Here is a 9,802-nt window from a genome sequence, read left to right on the forward strand (position 1 = left end):
CTTCTTATCGAGGCTTCTCTCCAAGTCTATGAAGAGGACAAAGTTAGCAGGCAGGTTCCAGGTCTTGGCATCCAATTTGGGTTTGAATGAAATGCAGGTATTAAGTGACTTGCCCAAGGTTATGAAAAAAATTATCGAGAAACAACCAAACACAAACCGTTGAACCAAGTCAAGCACTTAAACTGAAAGGCCTTTTGTCCCAAAAATAACATCCTTATAAAGATCAAAATTCCAAACAAAGGTGTACATGACACTATATTTTAAATTTTCTGTTCTATAAAGGAAATTAATTTTAAGTATTCAGAAATTTAAGTAGTAAGCCAGTAATAAGATGCAAAGAAAGTCTTCTATAGAACAAAAATTCTGTGGGTTTAAGTTAAAATATGTTTTATCTCTTTTCCAAAAAGGTTTTTATTCTTCTTAATCCCATCCAGTATAATTACTGTGTGAAACTGCCTTTGTTGCAATTAGGTGAAAGAATCTTCTATTGCACCATTTAAACACAGATAAAATGTATTCATTTTGCTTTTTTTCTTTATATTTTATCGTTAAGATCACTATAGGGATTGGATCTACAAAGACAATAAGCTCATGTGCATGGCCTCAATGAAATCAAGGGAGAGTGAAGTGTACAAGACTGACAGGAGAGTGAGATCTTGTTATCGGAAAGACGCAAGCGATTGCACGCAGCAACCATTTGTAGCACTAGTTCACTACATGGATTTAGTCGTTTCTTCTGTTTGTAATGCATGAAGAGTCTAAGTGTTGTCGATTCGTTTCACCGTCTCCCCCTGAGCCGACTTCAGTCCTTGCAACAGAAGAAATAATATTTCAAAACTTCTAAAATACCATTTTCAAAAATGACTAATGTGTCCAAGCCCCACACATTTTCAGCAGGACTGCTAGGTGGCTCAGGTCTCATTTTAACAAAAAGTATTTTTCAAAATTTCAACATGTATCTTTAATCATTTGCCACATCTGGCATGGACATCTGAACTGGATGACTCTCTTCTCCCCACTCCTTTTTTTCAAATGTAATGTTTTAGGGAGTAGAAAGAAATAGATTTCAACGTGTCTGAATAAATATTTCTGCTGGAAATTATTCTACCAAAATACATTTTCACTGGCCTCTGTGATTTTTTTATTTGCTTTTTCACACTTTCTTAGGCATGAACACACATACATAAATTTATTTGTATGATTCTTTACAGACAAAAAAACCCAGAAAAACTCAAAATACATCTAGGTGAGATTTGGGGGTTTATTTCAATTAATATTCACTGCTGCTGTTCCGTTAGATTTATTCATTCTAATTAGCAGTGATTTAAAGAGAAAATCCTGCTTGCATTGCCTCAAGGCACACAGAAACAGCAATTGGTATTGGCTTTAACACATTCTTCCTACACAGGGGAAGGAAAAGTTACCTTCCCCTGTACAAATACCAAAAGGATTCATATCCATTGCATCCTGAGGGTTAGCTCCCTGTAGAATTTTTGCACGTTATCTTAAGCATGTGACAGAAGGGACGGGTTGGAGGGACAGTGGTAGTTAGATTCACCAGCCAACCGCTGCAGCGTAGCTGCTAATGGAAGGAGACACACATCTTTAAGGCAGCACTGTAGGGAAATTAATTCTTCCTGCGTGGTAACAGCCCTGCACATAACCTAGGCTGCAATGATTTGTTTTTAATGGCAAATTTTAGCTAGTGGGGTTGCAGAGTTATCACCTCTTGTTCCGTTCAGAGAAGGGAAACTAATCACAGAACTGTGCTAGCCCTCGCCAAAATATCAGCTTCTCCAACAGACCACAGCCTGTTCACAATTATTCCAAGAACATTTTCTGATCGTGTAAGAACCATCTTAAAATGGTTGCTACCAGCACGACTTCAGTCTTTGTCTAGATTTTGGTCCTGGGCATTCAAGGTAAATCAGGGGAATATTCTTCCCTCTGGCCTGTGTTGTCTGAGCAGAGTCCGTGCATGGAGCTCCCATAGACGTCAGTGGAAGTTTTATGCATGAAATGAATGCAGAAAAGCAGTTGAAATCTGCTCTGCGGCGAAGGCATCTGCATTGCAGATTGGAGAGGAAAATTTTGCCCTAAGTGCCAAATCTCATCTTTTAAGAGCAAACTATTTTTGTTTTATGCAAGTGCAGAAGATGATCATTTGGGTAATATAGCATTGAGTAGTGTAAAAGAAAAAAAAAAAAAGTAACCTTCCTGCCATTTTGCAAAGTATTTTAAAAATACTTAATTTTTTGAATTATTTTTTAAAACATTTTTCTTCCCACATGTGTTTGTAAGATTGACAGTAACAACATAGGTCATGTATTTTTTTTTACTTGTTAATTTTCAAAACAACCTAGAAAACTTAAGCTAATGTGCAGGGATAACTATTGATGCGGCGAAAGACAGCACCATTCAGGAACAAATGATAATCAACAAAGTCAGCAGAAATTTACTTTGATAAGAACAGTGTCTAGCCATATCAGTATAGCAACATTTCATGGTAGTTTAGAACAAGAAGAAAAGAGCGCCATGTAAAACCGGCATGTTGAAATTATAGGCAAGAATTTATATGTGGGTAAGCACATTCTCCCCCACTTAAACTTTGAGGGATAAATTTCAGATTTAACACATTTGGTCAAGACCACCATAGAGGCCATGGGACATTTCATTCCATCTTTATTGCAACCTCTGGTGTTTGAAAAATGAATGATGGGAAAACAAAAAGCTTCCTTGTTCTTTTATTCATACACCAGACAATATTTTTTTCTTCTGAGCCCTCTGCCACCCTCCTTAACAATAAATCCAACATGCAATTTTCTGCCATTTCAAAGCCCAGTTTAAGTATAGGTTTACCGAACACTTACAAACAGTAGGTACATTTACTGATGCACCTGATGATCTGAAGAATAGGTACTTATGCTTACAAAGTAAATATAGTGGAAGCTTTGTGCTGTATTTCAGATGAAAATGGGTTTCTTCAGTAGAAATACGTTTTGTAGCAATGGCTTAGAATGAAGAGTGTAGTGATGGAGCAGTAAAACAGACAGGTTTGTCAGTGTCAATGACTGCAGGACTCAGAAAGAACTTGTTTTGGCAGATAAACTACTTTTTGAAATTGAATATAGTGAGTCCATACAAGAAGCTTTAGCCTCAACTGCAATATCAAACAATCTTTGAGAAGAGTGATAAAGGACAGCCTGGTTTTGTGTACACAAGACAACACTCGAAGCAGTCCTGCTACTCTTTTTTCATCGATTTGAATATGGTGATGCCTTTAACCTGCATCAATGGTAAATGATATTATTTACATAGCTCTAAAATCCTGTATGTGAGCAACCTTCTATGAACACTGCCCCCCTACCTGACCTCAAGAAATCTCAACAGATTCAGATTCATACGGACAGTTGAGTCTGTGAATTGCAACTTATTCTGGGATCTATTCAGCAAACCAGTGTATCCAGTAAAGAACCAAACAAGACCACAGACCCAAATAATTTTGCTTCATATTAGTGCTCAGTGATACCGCTTTTCACCATTGGGCTTTCCTTTCTCTCTTGCTATACATGTACTTTAAGTAGACACTCCTCCCAACAACCCCTCTGTTATTCCAGACTGTCTCTGTTGCCTTGGATGAAGTAGATAATGACTTAATCTGAGATCTGATGTAACAGTAAATGAAGTTTGGCCCTGACATCAAAAGCATTTTAGGGAAGGGACATGGTCTTAATTATTGCCTGTAAACAATTCATCTGTTCCCCTGAAAAAAGGTTTTTAAAAAAGTGTTCAGTGTACAATTTCACAGGACGAGGTCCTGTAATGTTTTCTGAGATGGCTCTTCATCACTCTTGCTGTGATTGTCCCTGTTACATATGCCGTAAACTGTCAATTAATGAACAAATGAATAAGACCCACCTATCAGCCAGGCACTGGCTGTACTTTCCTATCCAGAGAAACAATTACCTCACTATCTGCTTCAGAAAATGAAAACAAGAAAAAAATGAACTCTTCCTGACATACTTGTTTTGAACACTGTGTGCATTTCTTTCCTCCTGTATCAATACAGTTAGATCATGTTCTTTTTTCATCAGGTTACAGTACATTTCACTCTGTCAGCATGATATAATTTGCAACAGAGGTGATATATCTCCCCTGCTGAAATAAAGGATCTTCTCATGCAACTGAACAAAGCTCTGATTCTAATCACATTCATCACTCTTTGGTTCTGAAACTTGCTGGAATATTTACATTAAGTAAAACAACATGATCTGAACAGACAATCTGAAGGGAAAAACAAGCTTTACAGATTAAGAAACTAGCTATAAACAAACTCCTCAGAAGAGAATCTGGTAGAACTTTAAAAGTTGCCATTTAAACTCTTTACTTATAGTAATCTCTCTTTCAAAGATTTAGCAAGGAAAAAAAGGTTTGAAAGAGACAAATCAAAATTTAATTATGGTAAAATGGCTTAAGAAACACTTACATAGGATTTTGTATCACTCTCTCATTTGGTCCAGGAATGATAGTTGCATTATATGAAACATGATTCATGAGTGAGGCAATGAATAAGGAGGTGTGGGGGACTTTTCTTTCGGTTAACACCAGTTAAGGTTTTGAATGGGCTCACTGTATACCTTTCTTCCATAGCAATATTCATATTTTAGAGCCAAGATAATTTTGGGACTGTTTTCTAGTAAATAATGGCCACATTTGCAATAACTGATGCCTTTAATTGATATCTTTATTTTGTAAGAAAAGTGATTTGTGAATGAGAATGACCAAATTTATACTCATCACCTGCATGCATACTTGTGAATTAATTTATATGCAGCATTTTGAATGCCACAATAGTACCTTTTCTGTATAATAGTTCTTAGGTTCTTTACAAGCACCAATTATCTTATGGTGTAGGGAGTACTGTCCTCATTTCACCTGCACAGAAATTGAAGAGCAGAGCCACGCAAGGACTCTGTAGCAGTGACAAAAGTTGTATTAACTAGTTATCTTCAGCTCAGAGAAGAGAGAATGAAGAGAGAGAGATGTAATCCTGAGTCTTATGGGAAAAATGGATGAAATATTATTTACTGTTCTCACATCCTCTGCAAGAATCAAGGAGCCACAGCTAAGAAACCTGATAAATTAGTTTAACAACAGACAAAACAAAGATTTTTCTTCATAATTGAAACTGTGGGATTGATGCAGGATGTTGTAGAGGCAATAGGATTTGAAAGGGCTTAGACTATTTTATGGAGGACTGGTGCACAGATGGTTATTAAACATGATGGCTTATATGCATCCCTCATGTAAGGATACACCATAAACTAGCAACAGCAAGGAACCAGGAGTATACAAACGTAGCGCCTTATCCTATGCATAGCCTAGTTTACCCAGCATGAGAGTTACTGGCTTTATATCATGCAGGTGCCATACATACACAGAAGCCAGGTGAGCAGCCCTCAGTTTTCAGTTTCTACTTTGACTAGGAGCGGAGGGATAATCATGGATACAAATCCCTACACCAAAACCTCAGAAGGAGGTCTAGATCTGAATCAAATACACAGCGTGGCTTTCGATTCTGTGTCATGGCCCTGGGGCAGGAGCAGCCAAAATACCACAGCAATAATCAATCTGAAATTCCAAGACAATTTAATGACTTCCAAAAAAATAATAATCTTTTTATTCACAGTTTCTAACCCAAAATTAATCTTAAACTTGACACACATCTAGCCAGTTTTCTCCTTTTTTCCCCTCATCCTGTATCTGAATTTTTTGAGTGGGAATGAACCAACCATCACAGAGCTGTCCAGAAACTTAGATATATTTCCAGTATGTAGAACGTACGCAGCTGAATATAGAGACCTAGCAAGTTTTTTATCCCCACTCTCTGCTCTGAAGAACTTCATTCTTCAGAAAGGAAGGAAGACACCAGATTCCGGGGAAGAAATGGTACTGTATACTTTGCATTTTTTACCGAGCCCAGCTGATGGCTATGTCCCAGTTAAGAGAAATCCTCCTTCCAGCAGCCCCTCAGAGACAACACGTCCTGTCCAGCACTCAGGCAGAAGAAACTCTCCGACTGCATTCCCCAGCTCACTCTGAACTTTCGACCCCACTGTATACTCTGATTACTGGAACCAGCAGGATTATTTCCACGACCTACTTTCTCATACGTTTTCCCACTGCAGAGTGATATGGCCCAAGTGCTACTCGATGCTGTAGTTTTAATGTGGCAGGAACTGTTCACATGCCACATTAAAACTTGCATGTAATGGAATGGTGCTCATGAACTCTGTATGGATGCACAACTATTATTTCCAACAAAACAGCCATTAAAAAGCACGTTCTCTGCTGCTGGAAGGTCCCAAGGCATTGCAGTAAACAGTTTTTGTGTAGTTCTCTGTTCCTCAGACTCATCAACCCTGAAGTCAGAAAAGAGAGAACAAAGCCAAACAAAATTTTCCTCATGGTTTTATTAATTAGCCAGCTGTTCCTGTGGGATTAGTATGCATATACCCTTCTCCAGAGGCAAATGTATGTTCTGCCCTTGATGAATGGCAAGGTATTGTCTGTATCACATGCAACGGCCAAAATAATGACTACCTCTACAGCAAGGTGTCTTCAGTCCTATCTGGTTCAGAGATGAACTCTAATCCTTCCCAAAAGGTCTGCGGATACACCTTTTCAAATTTAAGCTGTCCTCAAATTGCCCTGGCCTCTTAAATTCATAGTTTCAAACACCTCAAACATTCTAATGCTCTAATGAGTGGTGCCATTCACTGTGGTCCCGCCTTTGGCAATACATAGGTATGAAACTGGTATGTTTGCTCTTCGTAAGACTGAACTTACCTACTGAGATACACTGTAAAAAAGGCAGCAGTTTCACCCTTCTGGATTGCTTTATTTCTGTTAGCCTCAGCTCTTTAAATTCCTTTCACAAACCAGACTGTAAATAATAGATTGTGTCAAAATTGTGAAGCCTCTTCTGATTCAGGCAAAGACTATAGACACTTTACAACACAACCCATCGCCACACAATGCAGGCTAGAAAACAGAGACGGCGTGAGTTTGTGCCACCGTATAAACACGATGCTCGAGTCGATAGTATCCCTGCTGAAATTAGTGGAACTGCATTGACAGAATGAAAAGATCAGCTACGCACTGTTTTCTGCGGGGTCTTGCTGTGATTACATTATGCAATGAGTGGATTCTTGACATAGCCATATCTTTATTACATATTTTAATAGGTCTGTTTAAATCTTTAAGTCAGGCAGGCAGGAGCTGATGCAGCAGAGCTAAGCATTGCCATTTGACTGGCAGATTTGAACTGACATCTCTTCCATTTTAAGTTTCTTTTTGATATCAATATAGCTGAGTTTTTTCCTTGTAATTCTCAGTACAGTTTTAATTAGTGTCTGAACAGCTTCCATCTAGCAGCTTATCTACATTACTGCTGCTTGACAGGACTGTAAAAGTAGAGATAAACTCAAGAGCAGGAGGTCCACTGCCTTCATGGCCATTGACCACAACAATTAACAAGTAGGGAAAAGAAAAACAAATACTGAGCACCGGGCCAGGCTGAAGAGTCCCTGTGCAGGGATGTCTTCTCACTGGGTGCAGCGTCCAGTCACACAATGTTCGTCGTATTTCATGTGATGCCTCTTTCTTCCTCAGAAGTTTCTTCAGTCTCTAATACTACATAGTCCCTGCATCTCCTGCCAAACTTCTGAACCCCTTTGCGGTCCCTCTCCTCCCAGCCTGACCCCCTGCCATCATCCTTTAGCCCATGCTCTGCCCCCTGTGCTTTCTTCTGCCATATTTCCCACAGGCAACACCACTGACATGCAGTCTCTGCAATTCCCGTCCCTCCGCTGCCACAACTGCTCTCCATCTCTCTGTCCCCTCAGAACAAAAAAAAACCCTTACGTCGCTCTTCATATGAGAATAAATCATCCTAGCATCTTTAAAAATGGCAAATGTCATGTGAAGATGCCCAAAAGAATAATTATATGTATATTTAAAATAACACTATAAATGATTAAATTATTTTGTTTTGTCCATGGGCAGTAACTTTTTGTCCCTTCATGTTTTAAGTTGAATAATTGCTCGAGGCAATAGAGAGTTATGTAAAACTTGAAAAAATTGTATGGAATATTCCTTAAGAGAAGCAAGAAGCAAAGACAAACTATACAAGAAAAATCTCTGAATAAGGCAAACATCTTGCTATTATGATAAAATCAAAAATTACTATCAAGTGAAATTCATCCCCTGGTTTACCCGGAGCTTTTTGTATCATTCAAGCATAAGGACAGGAAATTCCTACCACCTCCTGAAGGCACAACGCAATCCTAACACACTTACTCCAAAGAGCAGGTGTGAAAGTTTTCAGGATGGTTGTGTCCTGAAGATGAATTTCCCAGGCTTTGTCCGAACCAGCAAATGAAATCATTGGTGAATAACCCCAAAGCATAACACTGGTTTAAGCTCAAAGACCTGAGCATTTGCAGAGTGGGCAGGCTAAAGCACTTCCAAGCCTGGCTCATCTCCACAGCCGCGCTGTTTGAAGCGAGTTAGGATGCTGCCTGCATACGCTAAGAAGCGTGCCCCTCGTGAGACGCCCCAAGAACGCTGGCGTACTGGGAGGACTAGACGAGATGCTTCAGCTAGTCTGCATCCACACCAACACGAACACTGGGCAGGATGAAACAACACCCAGAAAGTGAAACTAATCTCAACAGCATTAGGCGACACAGTAAACAGTTCAGAGAACTTCTGTAAAGCACAAGGAAACACAGTAAGCAGGATCTGTTTGTTCTTCCCTGGTAAATATCTCTACTGTAAAAATCCATAACAAACACTCTTTAAAGAGCTATAGCCCTGAGTAATCTAGATGGCACCCGGCCAGTAACACTTAGTCTGTAGGAGGCCTAGTTGGAAACATATTTGGAACTAGTCTTGACTGACTGACACTCATCCTTCTCCCTCCTGCTATAAAAAGTAAGGATACATTTGCCTGCGTGTTGTTTTAAATGAGCTGCTCTCGATAGTGTTATGGAGGAAAACTAGATGTACACATTATTAACAAGCCGTTGAAAATAAGGTAGCGTAACTGGAGTGTCTACATTTCAGGCTTTTCATAACCCAAAAGAAAACACTGAAGTGGCTTGTTTTATTGCTATGCAGAAAACACCAGAATCAGTCACCGACTTTTGATTTGCGTTGTTCTTCCTCAAATACATCAGAGAAGAGAATTCACATAGGTGTTTTCTAAAGGCAGAACATGGTATGAGCACAGATCCCAAACTACAGGAGACTGGAGAGGCTGCCTTAGCATGGAGAAGTGCCTGGTGGAGCTCTATGGCTTAGGACAAGATGGTGGATTGCCTTTCTTGAAAGACTTTACCTCTCTTACCCTGCTTTTCAAGCCCCTCTATCACCAAATATCCACACACATACAAGGCTGCTCCCTTGTTTGTGAAGCACATGATAAGTCAAAAAAGTTCTTGTAAAGTCATCTTTGTGATTCTTTCTTTGCTCTCCACAACAACAGTGGTATTCTCAGAACCCAGAAACTGGAAAATCTGTCATGAATTAAATGTGTTTAGGCATAAATTATTTTAAAACATTCATTCCCTATAAAACTATTGCAGTATTTCAATTTTATGGTATTGAATGCTTCAATAAACACATGACTGTTTGCTGGGCTTTCTTCTTGTACTCCAGCTATAGCTTAACTGAGAAGTAACCATTTCTGCACAAAAGGACATGAAATGTTCAGAGTCTGTGGGGGTGCAGGTGCATC

The sequence above is a fragment of the Phaethon aethereus genome (assembly GCF_964289735.1).
Source record: "Phaethon aethereus genome assembly, chromosome: 17".
Classification (NCBI taxonomy): domain Eukaryota; kingdom Metazoa; phylum Chordata; class Aves; order Phaethontiformes; family Phaethontidae; genus Phaethon; species Phaethon aethereus.